General features: G+C 42.2%; 1 protein-coding gene across 4 annotated transcripts in view; it reads left to right on the top strand.

Annotated features, from left to right (window-relative positions):
* The window catches only part of fbrsl1 (fibrosin-like 1), a 306,180-nt gene that overhangs the window by 174,457 nt on the left and 111,490 nt on the right, over positions 1 to 20,233 (top strand). The gene's annotated exons all lie outside the window — the stretch shown is intronic.

The raw sequence follows: 20,233 nt of genomic DNA on the forward strand, positions 1-20,233 counted from the left end.
TCGTGCACGTTTAACCCCGCGTGACCTAAAAGTGGGCTAAAGGCTACACAAATGCACTAAACCCTGAACAATCCCCGTCAGCTTTACGTGTATTTGCATAGTTGTCCCAGAATAATGATAACATTTTTTTAAAGGTTCATAATAAGCCCAGGGATGTTGAGTAATATTTTGCTTATATGAGCGGCTTATCTGGGTTTGGCTACACATTATACCCACATGTGTTTACACTTTCATCTTTCATGGTAAGTGTGATCCAGCAATATTTACCTTTAGTGTTGGTTGTTGAAGGGCAAAGAGAGTTCAGCCTCGTTTCAGTTGTACCTTGTTCTTTCTTCCTGCTCGTATCTGTTTCACATGAGGAGACGGCCAGTATTTGAGCTCTATATTGCTTATAAAAGTGGACCAGGTTGTCAGCCGGGCATCAGCGAATCCTGTCACAGAAATGTTTGGGATTGCTGAAGAAAGTAAAAAGCAACCGAATTATTGTTTCACACACATCATGCTGGTCTGGAATCATTCATCTCCATACACCAGTTTCGCAGAATCTGTAGGTCACGACAATATGTTGGTTTCCTTCTCTGTATTTCCATTTCTAGTCATGTTTGAGCAGGCTGTGGTTGCCCCCAGGTAAATGGGTGGAAAGCACAAGATGGAGAGCACGCTGACTGAAAATGCATTGGCTATTGACTTATTTGTATCCTTTAATAATAATACTACTACCTCTGCAATTACTACTGCTGCAAATAATAATACAAATTATAATAACAACAGTACTAATATGATTTGATATAGATGTATTATAAAACATTCAAGGTCACGTTCAATTTACAACTTATAAGGCAGAGTTAAACAACAGTGTACACTAGAGCAATACAACTATATGATATACAATAAAGGAATAAAGTTATAAAGGTTTACTGTCACTATAAAGAGTGAAATCACGTGATAATACCAGTTTAAACAGAGGGATGATGAATAGGGCCAGAGAACCTGTAAACTCAGAGATGACAGAGTGATGTGGATGGAAGATAACCTGAGAATCATTCATCATTCAATATAGTCTAGGTGTTCTGATGTTGGTGAAACATGGCCGCCACCAGGGGCACTACAGTTCCATGAGGTTCTAGCTTGCAACATTGAAAGAATGTAACCCACCATGACATTACACACACGTCCAATCCAAGACTGAGTATATGGTGGAACATAACAGAACTTAGGTCGGCCTTAGTTGTGTAGTGCATGTGATGGCTATGTTCCTGATGTGCTGCATGTGGCCCAGCGTCGTTGTTCACACAGCGATTGCACCTGCTGCTGAGCGTCTGCGATGTTTTACAAAATCCTGAAAATATATCTTTAAATATTCTAAGCACTCCTCTGTGATTAAGAATAAGAGGACTCTTCAGTATGAGGCCGTGCAACCATTGGTCCTATTTTTCACAATAAAGCTCTGTTGAAGATAATGAATAGATTCAGGGATACACAACACTCGTGCTTATACTTTATAATGAAAACAGGACAAGGGGTAAACTTTGGTAAAATACTTTTTTATGCTGAACACAAATAGGAGACTATTTCTAAAAAGTGTGCTGCTCTAATCGATGAATGTGTGCCTAAATTAAAAGATAGATGATCTGCGACACAGATGAGCTGCACCTGCATCCAGCCACTCCTAAACAAATGTTCTATACCCAACTGTAACACACATCATGTTGCCGCGTTGTCTGTATGATAAGCTCGCAAACACTTCACCGTCTGGAAGAACAGGTTCATGTTTGTCTTTGTCAAGTTGAAATTATGCTGTTGAGTGTTTGTTGAACTGTGTAAAGTCTTCTCACGCTCAATTTCAAGATGAGAGATTCATTCACACACAATGAAGCATGCTGTCTCTGTAGTCATGTCCACAGGCCTCTATGGGCGTAATGAATGCTCGTATTCAGGCTTTAAGTCATGCCATTTGTTCTTGGCTTAACAGTCAGTCACATTAAATGTTATCTTGAATGATACCAAACATAATAAAACCCTCACAGAGGATGATTGTCTTACAGTCTTACAGATTTCACTGTAATTTCTCGTGTGTGGTGCGTTTAAAGCTGATATTGAAATGCAGGAAATAAAAATTTCCTTCGTAGCTTTGTCTGTACTCAGTAGCAGCCTCTATACTCGCCAGAAGTACAACACGATAAATATTTATGCCTCTTATTATTCTATGTGCATTATTAATTGGACAAAAATACCCCTCCAAGAGGTTCCCATTAGGGTTGGAATTGAGTCAAAGCCAATAACGCTCCGTTGAAAACAGCATTTTTAAACACCATCCACGTCTCCGCTCTCATTTTGCCCCGCGCCGGAGTTCATAAACTGCATCGTGAACGTGTTTATTACAATTAGTATTTCCTCAAACTGAGTTGACTAGAGAAATAGTGTGTGATTAAATATTAGCCTGAATATAATTAGCATTTATTAGCAAACTCTGCTACGGTAGATGATGAAAATCTTAATGAAATGCTTTGTTGAGTTCTGTGTCAGGAGGGTTTGATGTGTTTTTTTTCCCTCCCTCTCCTTAAATTTGCCTGCTCCCAAAATACAATGTAGGTGCATGGAGGAGCCTACTATTTGGCTCCTTTAATGAGACCGTCTGTGTCTGCTCTGTAAACCAGCCTACACGGAGTTTAATAATCTCCTCAGTCTGGTAGAGCTATTACCAAATCCAACACAGACCATTAGCCCGCATGGGCTTAATTGCACATTAATTGGATAATTAGTCCTGCGCTTTGTTTTTCTCCCATTTTCTCAAATCTTCTCCCTCAGTTTGGCAAGTGGTTCGGTCATTTCCCTTTTGTCATTAGGTTTTTCAGCCCCGGCAAAAACAAAATACAGTAGGTGGTGCAGTCATACTGTGGCTGGAGGTTTGTCACTGGGAGTTGCTGCTCCACGTGAACGGAAGTGCTGAGGCTGTGAGGATTGATGGAGCCCTAGGTTGTTCTCCTCCTGTGCTGTCATGTTGACCCACAACACCCGCTGCGTTTGTGTTTCTGCCAGCACAGAAACCAGGAAGAGGCTTGTAATGTTAAATAGGCAACAACCCTCTCGCGAGCAAGGTGCATTATTTATGAACTTTTTTAAAGAGATATTTTTTATTCATCTCCTCCTCGTATTTTCTCCCTTGCATTTATTGTCTGTGCTTCAGGTGTGCACCGCAGCACTCACAGATTGCTGCCATTAAACCCAGAGAGTCATCTGATGGAGTTATCAAAGTAAATGTTTGGCACATTTGATAGCGTTTGAAATATCCTCCTGTAATAAAGCTCCCTCGGGAGAAAGAGAGACAGGCTTTTCATGCAAATAGAAGTTTTTTTTTTTCTTTTTTCCCCACATTACATGGTGTTGCAATATTCACATTTATCTCAGTGCTGTCAACAAACGCACATTGTGGCTGTGTGTGTTCGCCATGTTAGCACTGGGCGATGCAGCATTTATTGAAATCTTAAAATTTACAAGCCATGAATCTACTAAGCTGCAGTTTCATATAGATTTTATTCTGTATATGTCAGACATATGGACAGAAAAGGAAGACGTGCAAGTGTTCAGTATGAATTTATGAATGCTGTGGTGTATTTTCAGTTATTGTGCACATTAAAACAAAGGAAGCCACCGCAAACTGGACTCTGAGCTGCTCCGTCTTAATGAGCAAAGCATTGTTGTCCTCTGCCAGACCCTGATAGGTCTTCTACTAATTAGACAAGTCCTAAATTATTCCCAGTAGAGTCAGCACTTGCTTTTGTCTCTGTGCTTATAACAGCCATAAAGTATAATCATTCCAAAGTGTTAAAATGCTGCTTATAAACATCAGCCTGTTTTCATTTTGTTTATTATTCATCTCGTCCAATTACCATTCTGAAGGGGGAGTGTTTTCTCACCAGGAGCTGAGGGAATAGGAGATTAAAAGGCAATGAGGAAACATCTGTGTCTCTGCTTTGCCACAAATCTGCATCTCATTCCTTCCACTGGCATCCAAATAGACGGCGCCTACAATGCAGGAAAAAAAAGTAAAACACCAAGACGCACAGGGCTGGCAAATAGAGGGAAAGGGTTACCATAGAAACACATACCTCACTTGAGTTTATGGGCTGCATCCTATCACATGCTATCAGGAATTACCATAAATCTTCCGGCAGCGAGGGCGGTGGTTAAGGTGCGCCTCAGCAGTGAATGACAATGTGTTGATCTCTGCATATCTGGAGAGATGCATCCACGCTCTTTAAATCAAGAGGAAAATGGCATCAGATTTAGCTCGTGACAATAGAAAGATGAAGAGTGCCTCTAATGCGTTTCCTTTCACGAGTGTATGTGCAAACAGATAGAGAGAAAATCAGAGCTAGGACGCTGGCTGCCTTTCCTGTGTATTCATGTCATTGTGGAGATGAATGATTGCAAAAAAAATCACAGTCTTAGTTGGAAAAGAACACAGTGCACTATGGTGGGTATACACTTACGCTTGATAATCTTTTGACTGGGCGTCATTGTGCTTATTCCGTTCACTTGTCGTACAGCTGCCTGCACATAAAGAGCCAGCGCTGAGAATCGTGTCAGAGCGCAGTCGTACATCAGTACAATTTCCATAAATGGCGTCTTTTTTTTCCCCAAACCCCCATCCTCTCAACCTCTGGCACCGAGCCGACGACACTGCGAGCGATGATCAGATGTGTTTGAGCAGTTCCCATCAGTGCGACCCCAGTGGGCGGCACAGATATCGAGTGACCTTTCCCGCATGGCTCCCTGATATTAACGCAATCTCCCCGCCTTATTACCATGGGAACATTTCACAGAGTATTAGACTTAATAAATGGCTTTTTCCTTGACTTCCATTTCTCTCTCTTTTTTGCATTCTTTCTCCTCCTTCCCCTCGTTCTCCCCTGCTCCTGAGCCGATAACCCAACCTCCCCAGAGGCCGGGCCTCCATAATCACGTCAGTTCACGGCCCTCTTATTCCGGCGGAATTGCTTAATTGGTATGTGTTCTACATAACTGTTGGAGTATTAGACTCACAAATGAAGGTTAGAACCTCGGTGCTTGTAATCGACTGAAAGAAATTGATTTGTGCTCAGCTGCCCTTCTGGGACGAGACTTTATGGTTCTCTGAAGAAATGAAGCTTTTATAATTGTGTGTTCTCCCCCCCCCCCCACCTCTCCACTTCTCTCTCTCTTTCTCCGTTTTTTTCCATTTCCTTCTTTACTAACTACTGCTAACGACTTTGTTGACATTCATCAAAAGGAGGATGCTGCCAGCTTAAAGGTGATGCGTCTGCTGTTCCTTGTTACAGTGCACTTGGCGCCGATTGTGAAGCAGGTGTATAGCGCTGACAAGTGAATATCTACATGTCTTCCTTTTCCCCCACAGGGAAATCTAATCATAGCTTAGGTACTCCATCAATGAAAATCTGATTACATTATGTGTGATCATGCAATAGGCGTGAAGCTGCCTTGTATTAACCAGACCTGACCAATGAAAATAAATTGTCTTATGATTGATCGCCTCAGGGTCTGTGCCACTTTAAGGCTTTGCATCGATAGCTAAATTGGTGTGATTAACAGTGGCCTTGTCTCACAGCTTTGAGTCGGAGCAAATAAAGTGGTCAGCGGGGGGAGAAGCAGGAATCCTGATCGATCCCGCTTTAAAGGGTGACACCAGGACACATTCAGACACAGAGTTTTTCTTTATAAGAATGTATTTCCTGTTACTATAATTAACATTATTTAACGTGGTGATAACAGAAATAACAGCGAGGATGAAATGAGCTCTTCCTGGACTGTGTTGCTGCCGTCGCTGTCTGGTGCCTGGTGTCTTTTATGCATGAAATCTGCCTCTGACTTAGGTCACCATTGATTATTCATGCCCGCTTTCCAGGTGGGCAGGCTCAGATGCGCTCAGCACAGAGGTTTGCTCAACGCTAAATCACATTTCACGCTCGCGCTAATGTCACCCAGGGAGAGTGAGAACTGGCAGGTGGTGTTTACAAATGAGAACACCCCAAACCGCGAGCCACTCTGACACCAGATGCTGATTTGATTATGGGGTGGCGTGTAAGAGAGTGTATGAATGTATGGAGCAGGCGAGATTGGTGCGTTCAAAGTCGATTAGGTGAAACAGAGTGTCACATTTATTTAGATTTTATCCAAATGGAGGTGTCATCTGTGAGAATGATGGGGGGGGGGGGGGGGGGTTCTCGCAGCAGGGGCGTGGTGTCGGGGGAGAGCAGTGGAGTTAAGTATAGACGACGAGGGTTTGTTGTTGTTTCTTCCGTGCAGTGTTTGCATTCAGCGTTACGTTAGGTTTTGCAGATGTGCCCTTTGTGACATTTTCTTGATCCTGCTTTCATCGGGAAACACTTGACCTTGCTCGTAATTCATCGTTTACGTTTGACATACGTAACCCAACATGACGCATGCAAGGGCACGGGTTCTGATGAAAACATTTGCATCGCTTTTATCGTTTTCTGACGATGCCTAAAGCCTTGTTTATGCATGCGCGTCACACTGCATGCACGGAAGCGTTTATGCTCAATGCGTTGCGGTATTCGCCTCAATGGCAGGGGGTTAGGGTTAAGCAAGAGTCTCGGGCCAGACTTCCCTCGACTTGGCGCGCGCCGCAGCCGACAGCGTTGCAACAATTCAGAGGCGTGCGACCAAGCGCCGCGACACCTTTCGGAGCTGTCGTGCCTGTCCCGACACAGGATATGGCAACGTTTTTGATGCACGCCCCAATACACTACGGCAACCATAAACCTAGCTTAAACATGTAGGTGGTGTTGATTAGATTGTAATTGCAGGTGTGAAAGTGCTAACAAACATAGCTCTGCAGTTGGAGCTCTGGTTTCCGATGCTTCAGACACCTGAGGATGAAGTCATCAAGCTGTAGAAACAACACCGATGTAGTTGTTTGAGGTGAGTTGAGACAGAACTGAATTTTAAAGTTGATTAAAGTGGACCTAGACCGGAAGTTTTGATAATGAGGAGCAGTGCATCTGTGCTTCTGAGAGCGGGTGTGCTGAATATGTCACTTCCGGTTATTGGCCAATCACAAGACAGTTGGGAAGGCTCTACGCTGTCTGGCCTATCACAACACAGTCTGTCTGGGGGTGAGATTTATGTCTGAAATATCGCGGCTGAGGAACAGCGTCAGAAAAGAGGATTCCTATCGGCTCGTTTACAGCAACTAGGAGGTTTTTGACCATAAAAACAAGTTAATGTATGTAAGTAGACCTCCATAACTAACATATATGTGCAACAGGACCACTCTATGTGAGCTTTAAAGAACTTTATTGAGAACAAATACAAGCTGCACTGACACCTACGCTTATCATGTGGCAGCAGATGAAAACATAAATTCCTGGTCTGACTGTTTGTGAAACTGCGGCTCTCCACAGACTTTCAGGCACAACGGCCTTTCAACTTTATCCACACACAAGAATTCAGTTCGAAGCAGCTCCACAGATGGAAGGAAGTGTGTTGGAAGATGAGAGAGGACAGAGGAGAATGGTCAAACTGGTTAGAGCTGGAAAAAAAAAAAAGTGACACATCCGACCTTGTGGAGAAAACGGTTCAGCAGCAGAAGATAATGTCAGTTTTCCACCGCTTTTCAGCCAAGAATAGACACGGCAGTAGACGCATGAGCTCTGGACTGTAGACCCGTCACTTTTCGTTCAGAAATTACATTTTGAAAGAATATTATTTGAAATATTGAAGATATTCAGATATTTACACAAATACTTTCACCTGGTGCTTTTCAGTTGCTTTGGAGTTGTTATTTTCTGCTCAGAAGGACCGTTTAGCGTTCACATCACTCTCATTTTTTCTGATGGATTCAAGGCCGTGCTGTACTCACCGCAGCCTTTGATGAACCACGCAGTTACTGCTTCCGATAGCTTTTAGGTTGTATATTTTTAACTCAGTGGGTTTTTAAGGTTAGAGTTTGAACCTCCCCTGACACGTTTGACTGAATAGCCAAAAGTGACAACCATAAATGGACCATTGAAGACTGTTACAGTTAGAAAATCCAACCACTGCTGGTTTGTTCTCTCTCTCTGCAGGTGAAAATTGTGAAATTGAAATTGTGTGCTTTGGATTTTGTAGTAAAAAAAAGAATCCGTTGCTCTTGGACCTCCTACAACCAAGTATTCTCATACATGAACGTCCTTTACTCTTAGTGACCAGACGATGTGGGTTGAGCTTTGACTGTCTCTAACAGCAGATCCACTCAAACCCAGCCTCCTAATCAGCGCCGTGTGATTCAATAATGCATCCCAAGCATTAGTATTCCAGAGCTGGATCCCGCTTGGATCCAGGCTAGGATTATCTAAGCTCTTAACATCTTAGCTAAGCTGGTTAACACCTGTTTTTATTGACATCCCAGGCACCTCGTCTTCTGTGGTTTTAAAAGATCTCTCTCTGGTATGTTAGTCACTCTTCCTGTAGCTGCTTAAATTAGTCGGGGGGGTTTTTCCCACAACATGGATTGATTGAAGGTCAGCAGTTTAAACAGGATATAAGTAGTTAAATCAATACATTTGCATTGGCACAAGCTTTGTCATTGCATGTTTGTATAAGAGGCTCATTAACAGAGGGGGAAGGTGTTTTGATAATAATGCAAATGTCTAATCAGTAAACCAGCATATTTTAAATTTTTTTATGTAAAAAGATACATACATCTCTCTGCCGATGAGTTCTGGACAAAAATAAATAACACATTGCATTTTCAAAGTTTAATATAAAAGAACAGCAATTACAAAACACAGAAAGACTGGAGGCTTAAAAAGAATTGTCGTCACTAATGGCAAATGTTAAAGGCAAACACTGAAAAACTGTGTTAATTTAGTGTCTGTGAGTCACACAGTGCAGTTGGTTGCACAAAATCCCTTGTTCGATAATCACAGGCAAGTGTGTTTTCACAAGGTATTAGCAGCGTTTACAATAGGTATGTTTAATTATGGGAGCTGCCTGGTAATTTGATTCGGAACTCGTTTGAAAAACGTTCTTTATGATAAATTTCAGAGGTGTTTAAAGGGTTAATCGTGTCTGCACCACGTATAATACACAAAAGAAAGCATTTTTAGGCCATAATTGAATAATTCACCAGTTTATTTATGTTTATTTATACTAGTGACAGCATTAGATCTTGAGAATATCTTTGATAGTTTTAAATCAAATATCCCTAATCAATTGTGTATTGTTTTCCCTGGATAGGGTGAAGATAATGAAGGTTTTTTGTTGTTGTTTTAAAGAGATAATTATACATGAATATCAATTATATCGCCATTGTAACCATAACTGACTAGAATTCAGAATTGTTATTTTTAACCATGACGACAGATGCCACACAGTCAGTGGGTGGTGGACAGGGACAGTTTAATCACAAACAGCAATTCAGCAAATATCTGCAGTCGTATAAAAAAACGATCTGTGTAGAATCCGTCGCCCCGTTTAATAATCGCGCCGCGGTATAAATAATTGTGTCATGTGCGCAGAAGATGTACCGTTGCTGTGTTAAATCGTCCATCACAATCTCAATCATATAAATAGAAAAAAAGAGATTTGGTCCCAAGATAGATCCTTGCAGAACACTTGTCTTCACTGTCAGGTGCAGAGTTATAATTGTCCGTGGACGTGCGCTGACTTGTGCCTGTCAAGTAGCTTAGCACACGTCATATCTCCCAGTACATGATGATAATCCACTGAAACAAATGCAGTGGCTTATCTTTTCGTAACTTGTGACCGATTTGACTGCCGTTATTGTACGATGTCCTTGTCCCGAGTCTGAATCTTTTTTTAAATAACGTGAATGAGCTGTTTATTATAACATGAAATACTTAAGCTTCGACAGGAATTTCGGGAAACAGCTCCAAGTTCACCAGAGTTTTCCTGTATTGATAACATGCTTGGTTACCTTTTTTGCCAGGTCTGGACATGACCTACAATTCCAAGAATGCCGTTCTTTAGTGTACGTTCTTGGTCATGGTTTAGAGTAATTTGCTAGATTTAAAAAAAAACAACCCAACAAACCAGGCCCCTCTTTCTGTTTATTATGCTTAATATTTCCACTGGGGCTCTGGTCGAGCTGATGTAATATTCAATAAAAGCCCATTTAGGCTATTGAAACAGCCTGGGGTATTCTTGTTAGCAGCAGACTGCAGACCTACAGTCAAATCCTGCGTCTGTGTAAGTTTCAAAGACTCTTTCCAGAGTCAGTCGGGGGAATCTTTAAAGGATGTCCCAAGGATTTGTCTAAATCATGAAGTATGGAGCCTCTTAAGTATTGCTGGCATAAACGCTGAGCTCCGTCAATGACTCCATTAACCTAAATTCTAAAGAAGGCTTCACAACTTGACCATATTAACCCCTCGGATTTCACCAAGCTCTTGATTCCTCACGATGTAGGTGTTTCTATCTGTAATACGACCTCATACATATCTGTGGCCTTTATGTGTTCCCGTGTTTGAAATTGTTTTTTAACCATAAAACTGTGACCTGCTCGTCAAACAAAGCCATTGGTGATGTCCGTATAGAGAGGACATGGATGGAATCCCTATGGAGTCCATACATTTTTACCTTTCCTGGATGGATAGTCGTAGTCTTAGGAGTAGTAAAGAAGACAAAGAAATGAGTGTCTGCTTTCATTAGGACAAAGGACGGCTGAGCCAAAGTGCGTCTGACAAGCCAGTAACGCCTCATTGTCCCTAAGCTCAAGTTTCATAAATTTCCAAGGCTCTCGTTAAAGGACATGTCGCTGCTGTCACCAGGCGCTAACTCGTTATCTCCTCGGCGCCGTAAAACGCTGTAATTAACATTCAACAACTGTAACCGATCCAGCATTCTTCCTCTCGAGCCGCTAATTGCCACACTATTGTGCTTTTTTATATGTGGGCTTTTAGTGTGTGTGTTTGTTGGTACACAACATCATGTGTTGCACGTCATTTTGATTGTGAACGGAGGTGAGGTTTTTTTTTTTTCCCCGATGAAAATAAAGGTGAAGCGCATTCTCTCCGTGTTCCTTGCAGGAGTCACAGTTTCATCTAAATGGTGTTTTAGCCATACTGGAGGCCTATTTGTCAAGACTGCAATAAATGTAATTACAAATTGTAAGGCAATGCCTGTCTGGGTTAGTGAGGACACAGCGTGTGCTATTATTTAGGGAGATGGATAATTCTCTCAGCCATGCATTAACAACCTATTTAAATCATATCTCCCACTGCATCAAATAAAACCTCCATCTGGAAATGTTTATCTTATACATTATTGTCCACTTACAACACAGAACAGCTCACGACTTTAACTAATGTATGTCTATTTTGAGACACAACGACTCCATTTTAGATTGAAGTGTTTTTGTTTTCCCCTTTAACTACACCTGTCTGACCTTACTGGAACAGCAGCCACCACAACATGGCCTTATGAATAATTGGTCTAGGTCAACTGATACTCTCCAGCTCCACACCAGCCAATCGCCAATTAACTGGGCGCAATTCTGCCCGAGCTAAGTCGTTTTAGGTTGAAGCAGAAAGGTTCAAGTGTAGAACAGGAGACGGGACGTCAAATTAGCAGTGTCACAGAGGCCACATTTGGAGACTTCAGTGGTGGTCTGTCACAGATATGCAACCACTCCATGCTTTTTCTGTGTGCTGCTGGCCTGGCGCTTTTCTTTGGGGATTAGAGTGAATGCCAGTGTAAGGTTTCTCTGCACGCCAGGACGGCCCCTGGTGTCTCATGGTCGAGATAAGTATCTATGGAATGGACCAAGACTTATAATTATTGTTAGAAACACAGTGGACATGTTTACTGATTCTCAGATTATTTCTGAGAATCAGTTGAAGCTTAAGTATTTCAGTAACCTGTTATAATAAACATCTCATTCACGTTATTTAAAAAAAGATTCAGACTCGGGACAAGGACATCGTACAATAACGGCAGTCAAATCGGTCACAAGTTACGAAAAGATAAGCCACTGCATTTGTTTCAGTGGATTATCATCATGTACTGGGAGATATGACGTGTGCTAAGCTACTTGACAGGCACAAGTCAGCGCACGTCCACGGACAATTATAACTCTGCACCTGACAGTGAAGACAAGTGTTCTGCAAGGATCTATCATGGAAAATGTCGGCGGTTCCAGCTGTTGTGTTGCCTGTGTTTGTTTTTCTCCATCAGTGTCTGTTTTTCTCCGTCCTCATAAACACTATATCACGAATGTGCCGGTACACACATCCAAAGCACTGACAAAACTACCCAGATGTATGGGAGCTAGCTAGCAGAGAGTTTGCCCGTCATGTAGCTCGACATGAAGGGCATACTCTCTCGAAGTAAGAGTAAGAAGTAGAAGAAATAGCCGCTAGTTAGCTAGCTGTGTTCATAAATCGTCAGTTATTTTTTTATTTATCAAGTGTCACAGATCTGTACCCTTTCATAAGCTAATCCAAAAATAATGTCTTCCACTCCTGAGCAACAGAAGTGTATGTTTCCCTTCCTAAGGGGAATGGCAGCCAACAATGACCGACTCTCAGAAGTAAAGACTTTTTAAAAGAAGCACTAGCCTTCAACTCAATTGCGTACAGTAGCCTAGAAGGGTTGTCACATTTTCAAATGAATATTAAGTGACACTCTATTCCTTCGAAGATATTCTCCCTGCCTGCAGACACAGACAAACATCCCCACATTATTTATTATTACACTCACTATTAGACAGGTTAGGCTGCCACAGCTAAGCTAACAGGTGTGTCTGTGGGTTTGTTTGTTACTTTGCTATCAATTATAAGTCTATGGCGTAGATCCCCCAAAAATCTAATAAAATAAATGTAATATATGTACCAGTGTTGGCAGGTTCATGTGCCGCTCACAAGGCAAAAAGTCCAATCTGTGTTGGGCTGTGACTTATCTGTATATAACCTGCTCTTTTTGCAGCTTGCAGCAGCCTTTGCACAAGAGTCATATCATTTGTGGGTTTCTCACCTTTTTTTTTCAACAGTACACCTCCAACGAAACTGCTGTAGCTGCAGAGTTTCAACTCTCACTGCCTCCCTTACCCTTCCTCCCTCTTGATGCTCTGTGAAAATTGATAGTGTCTCAGAAAAATATCAATAATTCACCCCGTAGCTGACGTCAAGAAAGTGAAACAAGCTTTCAAAATGCAGTTTATCTTACACATTTTGCTTTGTTGGGGGTCACTGGAGTCAATTCATTTTCAGGAAGAATTCATAGATTTTTGATCAAGTGACAAACATGAGCAGTTTTAAAGCAGCCATAGAACGGAAGTACCAATTTAAAACAATGTTTTGATGATGAGTAGCAGTGCATCCACAATTCCAGAGGGGGGAGCTGTGCTTCTGAGAGCTGATGTGATAATTACATCACTTCCAGGTATTGGCCAATCACAAGACAGTTGTGAAGGCTCTACGCTGGCTGGCCAATCACAACACAGTCTGTCTTCTGGGGGTGAGATTTCAGTCTGAAACAGCGCAACTGACGAGAGCTTCAGTGAGGAGAGATTTTGATCGGCTCGTTTCCAACAACTCTGAGGTTTTTGAGCATAAAAACAAGTTAATGTATGTAAGTAGACCTCCATAAATGCCACAGTATACTTCTCCGACTGCGTAATGCGTTATCCAACTGCGTAACCACGGATACCCCTGAAGCCTTCATAGTTCTCCGTCGTGGTGCCGGATACGCACTGCAATTTCCCGCCCGATCAGTAGGGGTCGCTACGCAAGGTTGTTGTTCTTCTTGCTACAGTGAGCAATGGCATCTGAGAGAGAAAGACTGTTTTTGTTGTTGTTGTTGCAGCTGAATAACATTGAAACACAGTGGCCGTTTCACACCTGTGTCCCGGAACGCAGTTTTAAGATCATCTGAGGCGAGAAATTAGCCATTTAGAGTCTAAACATGACGTATTTATAGTTTGGCAGCGACGTTGTCGGCGGTGATCAGCTCCGCCTCTGTGGACCCTCGGTGTGCACAGTGACCGGCACAGAGCAGCATTATCTCGGCCTGTCCTGAGGACCAATCACAGCCCTTGCCGTCGCCGTTGTCCCTTGACCCTTGACCACTCTATGGCCGCTTTAAAGGTAAAAACAGTCAGATTCCTAACCAGAGAAGAATGCTGCCTTCTTGGGAAGTTGTTTATCAGCCTGATATCCTTAGGCTTAGCACATTATCAATGTCAGCTGATGTGAGCCAAAGTCACAAAGACATGCCTTCACCGAGAGTGCTAAATTCTATGCTTAATTCATTTTCATGCTCATTTTCTTTCTTGAATTTGACATCAACAAGTCTACTATCAACTACTGCAGCGTTCTCTCTTTCTTGATTGGACATAGATGTGGAAAAAAAATTAACTCTGACTGTAATACATTTTATAATTAGGGAAGACGCTGGCACATTAACAAACACATTTTCTTTTCTTTTTTTTCAAGCACCATGAACAAATGAGAATTTATTCCCCTCGGAGGTTTGCAGAGGAAACGTGTCATCATATGCCTTTTTTTTTTTTATTAGATTGTTAAAGATAGATCTAATTTTAATTTGGGCTAATCTGAGGAACACTATCAGCCATTGAGTGAGGGTGTCTTATGACTGACTTGACGTACTTCACTCATCAGTCTTGTGCTTTTACTCTGCAGTTTCAGTTAAGGGTTCCAGGCCAAATCTGGAGACAGGGTCAAATTAAAAGCTGATGCACCTACTGCACTGCACACCACCTCTTTCCTTCCTTCCCTTCAACTCCTGGCACCACAACTATATGAGAATCTCCCAGAGAGTGTCAAGCAAGTGAGCAGCCTCTGTTTACAGGGTATTTAATCACTGTAAGTGCAAGTGGCAGGCTGATTTTTCTCTGAAACACAGCTCCCTTACTTCCTTAAAATTTTTAAACCGTCTGACGTGCTTGTTTTACTAGCCTTGTCCTAGAGCTGGGACTGGTAAAACATAATATATGCTCTGCAGTCAAAGATGAACATAAAAAATATCCGAGACTGCTGTGAGATTTACACTTTGTCAGAGGGAAGTGGTTACTTTTTATAACACCTTCAAATGGCGATAACATCTCACAGCTTACGAGTAGTCGGGGGGGTGGGGGGTGGGGGGCGAAAATAGGTCATTTGCTTTGTTTTTTGTTTTATTTTCAGTGACGCATAAAGAAAACATTTGCATGCCTAAAGCAACCAATCAGATGAAAAAAAGCTGCTGCAGTTTAAAATAGTTGTGGTGCTGGAAATACTGCAGTGTGCTACCTTATATCATGCATGTGTGTGTGTGTGTGCATGTGAGTACCTGCGTGCACGCTCGTGTTCGCTCGTGACCTCAAACCTGGCAACGGCCCCCGACTAACAGCTGGTTTTCTGCCAGTTTTCTGCAAGGCTATGAGAAAATTAGCTGAGCTGTGTGGTGGCTTGTAGCTCCTTATTATAGTATTAAGCAGGGTGACCGAGCTCATGCAAGATGGATGACTGTTGTCTTTGGGACCGCACTTTGCATCTTTAGCGCGGGGGGGGGCCCTCGCTCACAGGGTCGCAGGTCACAGTCGCGACGTGACATACTGTACACGCAGCCATTTCACACTAACATTTGGTCATTAACTTAGGTCAAAGCGGGGCTAAGGTATTTCTAATTATAGTGCTATGTATGCTCTGTAGGTTATTCTGTGGGGATCTAATGGGGAAAAAATGTGGTCTTGCACACACACACACATGTGCCTGCAGTCTGTCCTGTTTCTTTACATGTGGTTCATCCACTTGGACTCAAGTTTTAAGGTTACAAACAGTTAAAGGTCACAGCCAATGAAATCTTATATAAAGGCATTTCAACCCAAAGGTCAGTAGTACTGTGATACTGAAATGTCTGTTCATTATTCAACTCCTTAACTCAGGAAGAGAGGGAAAGACCATGGTCAGAAGCTGGGTTTTGTGCCCACCGTCTTTGTCATTTTCAAAGTTTTTCAATAATCCAGGCAGACTGTTTCCGGTGAGCTGTCAGTGCAAAGATGCAGAGATGTTCTACAGTCGCTGTCTGCAGAAGTTCCCGAGAGTCTGTGCACAGACGGATGCAGCAGTGCTCTGCTGTTGTCCTCTCACGTCTTTTTCATTTTAGGTCATGTTGAATCCCTCAGGGATAACTACTAAAACAACTACTACAAGAAGAATGTAAACGATCGTAATGCTAATATTACTTTAAAAAAATCTAAGTTTCCATGTGGCTGGTTCTATTTTAGCTCAGCACTTTGTGTCTCTGGTGAATTTTTTAAGTTCGGCTTAGGTTAAGGATTGTAGTTAGGCTTTTAGCTGTGATGGTTCAGTTTAGTGTCTTTTGTTTCCAATGTTTCTTTCAGAATCTTTACTTTACTGACCCAATTTATTTCTCTTCTTCACTTTTGCTGTAATAAAAAGCAACTTTGGCAAAAAATACAGAAAGGAAAGGAAAAGTCACTTCATCGAAGCTCATGATCCCGCGCTGCTCCCTGTTGCCACCAATCGAGGTTATTTTTTATTGTTTTGATTAAGAAAGAGACCCCTAGTGGTAGAGATTAAATCCTTTAATAAACGGGCAACACGTGATTTAACTACACGTGGGAGATTGTCAGCATTTTATTTAATCTTCATCTCTTTTGAGCGTTGCTCTTTTTTTCATTGTCTGCCTGCCCCCTGACCTTTCCATACCCATCATCCCCCTCTGTAATGAGGAGCATTTGTTCATCAGCCATGTTTAAACTGCAGACAGGATTAACTCGACTAAAGATTTAATCCACATGCACAGTCACCTCATGCTCTGTTTGCTGTTATCCAGGCCACAGAGTGACAAGCGGCTCTGTGAGGCTTCCTTCTCTTGCTCATTCTCTGTTTCCTTGGGCTCTCCCCAGACCACACTCCTCTCTTGTCCTCATTCCGCCTGAATTAATTGAGTTCTCATTTTTTGTGAGAAAGCTCACAGGAGACCTGTGTGAGCAGAGAAAGAAGGATGAGAGAGAGACAGAGGGGAGATCAGTGGTAGAAACCTAGGGGGCACAGCCCTCCCAGAGGTAGGCAGTCACCAGGTTCCTGAGGGATGCCAAGGCCCTTGTGCAACGCCTTATATCTTTATCCCCTCAACAGTCACCCTCAGCACTGGAGTTAAAGCCCACAGGCTGGTGGTCAGGGTCAGGAAGATGCACTTCTTAACTCCCTCACGCCCCATCCTGACTCTGGGGAGGCTACTTTAAACTCTTTGTGTCTGAAAAGCAAAGAAGTGGTGACAAAACAGACATGTGTAGGTTAAAAAATGATTAAAGAATGATTGAAGTAGAGGGCCACACAGCACAGTAGCGGTTACTGCTTGTGCCTTGTAACAAAAAGACCCGGGTTCACGTCCTGGTCCTGGTTTGTCGCGGGGTCGTACCTATGTTCCACGGATATGTTCCCCGGGTCCTGTTCCCCGTTTTTCCCAAAAAAGGTCCTATGTTCCCCACTTTGTGGAAGCCTGGGTGTGGAGCTCCAGGGTTAAGGGTTAGGGTAGGGGTAGGGGTAGGTTTAGGGTTAGGGTTAGGGTTATGGTTATGGTTATGGTTAGGGTAAGGGTTGGGGTTCAGGTTGGGGTTAGGGCTAGGGTAAGGGTTGAGGTTCGGGTTAGGGTAAGGGTTAGGGTTGGGGTAAGGGGTAGGGTCCTATGTTCCCCGGGTCCTTTTGGGTGAAAGCGGGGGACATAGGACCCGGGGAACATAGATACGGTCCCGTTTGTCGCTATGTGTTGGCCCTGTGATGGACTGTGGAGGTGGAGGATAAAGTGGTCTCCAATGGATGGATGATTGAAATACTGCTAGTAGTAGTAGTAGATAGTTCAGTTTTTTTTTTTTTGTTCTGAGCAGTGTGCTCTTGCTGCAAGGAGAAATGTAAACCTGTTTTTAAACCACATAAAAGACCCAAACGGAACCAGATTATAACTGTATGCTCCATTTATAATTGTTTCAGCTGTTTGTCGGCGTCTCGGCACTTTCTTTTGGCGCTTCTTCACAACGTAATCCTGAGACCACAGACACTTTAACACACGTATGGTTCAGTGTTCCTTTCACTACTGGCTTATATATATGAAACTATCCAACAAGCTCAGCAAGAGCCGGACTCGACCAAACACAAAAACCTACTCAGCAGCAGATTCTGTTTGAGTAAAAGTACATTTTGGAAAGCACCATGCTAAGTCTACATAGCTCTCCCTCCTGTATAGTAAATGATAAATACTAAGGTCGTGTACCCTTAGACTCTTATCTTGTCCAGAGACCTTGGACACAGCCCCCACTTATGAACCATTACAACTTATTTCCTTGCAATATTTATGTGCGGGCAGATCACTCCTTCTTGTCTTGGGTTGCTGTAAGTTGAGATAAACACTTGCTGAGTTGTAACAGCCAATCGCCCGCCCCTCTCCCTCAGTGTCACTGCCATAGCACTCAATAATTCAAAGCTTGGCGGTAATGAGCTCCCCATAGGCCCTGTCCCCAAGGAGCCTCCCCACTGTGCCGCCACTGTAATGTAGTTATATCTCATGTCAGCTTTCAAATCAATTACATTTCTATCTGATGGCTATGTAATTGCGCTTGATTGAGTTTTTGGCACGCCAGCCAAGTGTGTGGTTTCCAAACTCAAGCCAGTCAAAACAGGAAGCGTCATCAAATGAAACTGTATTTCATCCTGATTGAGGCGGCTTGCATGATAAGCGCAGCTGTAATTATGATAATAATAACAATAGCAATCTGTGTTTTCTCAGCTTTGTTGTTAGCTTTGTTGTTTTTTCCCCCCTCTCTCGCTCTCCAGATGAAATTTTGCCCTAAGGACTACTAACAGCATTTGCTTTACTCAAGATTCAAAGGCTGATTTGATTGTTTGTAGCAAGTGCAATTTAGTAGATTAAATGCAAAGCATAATGCTTTTGTATAAATGTAAGTGTCTGGAGTGTCTGGGTTTGTTATAATGCTGCAGACATTCTTCTCTGCTTGGTGTCTTTAATGATACTCACGTGTAATGTTTGGATTTAGATGTCAAACATGTGCCACTGAAGTCATACGACCTGATTGGTCACCGCTCAGACAGAATAATACGATCAAACACTATTACTAGCTAGCACATAGCTGAGGTCAGAGGTCAGAGCAATACTGTTGAGTGTGTCAGGTCTAATTGGATAGATGGATGATGGATGGATGTAGAGCTGAAACTATTACTTGATTAATCAATTATTAAATTAATCGTCAACTATTTTGCTAATCGATTATTCAGTTTTAGTTTTTTCTAAGGAATTAAAACTAGTTTCTGTGATTTTTCAGCTTCTTAAATGTGAATATTGTCTGGTTTCGTTGCTCCATATAACAATGAAAACATGAAAACTGAATCATTTTGGTTTTGTGGACAAAAACAACACATTTGAGAACATTGTCATTTCCAGGTTTGACAAACACTGATCAACATTTTTCATAACATTTTTCTAACCCCAACATTTTATGGACCAAACGATTAAAAGAAAAATAATCGAGAGATTAATCGATTATGAAAATAGTCGTTAGTTGCAGCCCTAGATAGATGGATGGACGGATGGATGGATGGTAGGATTAAATAATAAATTGTTTCCAAGTAAAAATTGCAACTTGAAACCTTGCAATTGTATATTTTTGACAGTTTTATGCAAATTAAAAAAAAACTCATATGTCAAGTTTTTCTCCTTAGAAAACAGAGTAATTAATGACTTGTGATGGTGACGTGTGGTAATGCACCGTCACATTTTAAATCTATCACATAGTGAATTACAATGATCTTTGCTCAAAGAATTGTATTGCAAAACTATGGATGGCTGGATGGATGGACGGATGGATGACGATACAAATGGCTGGATTTATCAACAGAACGCATGTCTGGATGGACAGAGGGAATACTCCGATGGAGTGCTATTGAGATAGATGAGGGGGAGGATGCTGTGGTTAGGTGCATCAGCAACTAAATAGTGATGAATTGTGGCTGCTGTCAGCGGCACTAAGTATAACAGACATAGTAAAGCAGGCTGGCTCATCCATAATCAGCACAGAGATTGTCCTCATGCCAGCAGAGAATTTCTTTGGAAATAAAGCACTGAGAGCATCTACCAATCTGTCTTTCTATCCTCTCTTCATCATCCCTGTCCTTTTATATCCGCATACTCTTGGTGTTCTTGCCCTTTAAATCTCTTCACTTGTATTATTCTC

This window comes from Microchirus variegatus (genome assembly GCF_963457635.1).
Source record: "Microchirus variegatus genome assembly, chromosome: 16".
NCBI lineage: Eukaryota > Metazoa > Chordata > Actinopteri > Pleuronectiformes > Soleidae > Microchirus > Microchirus variegatus.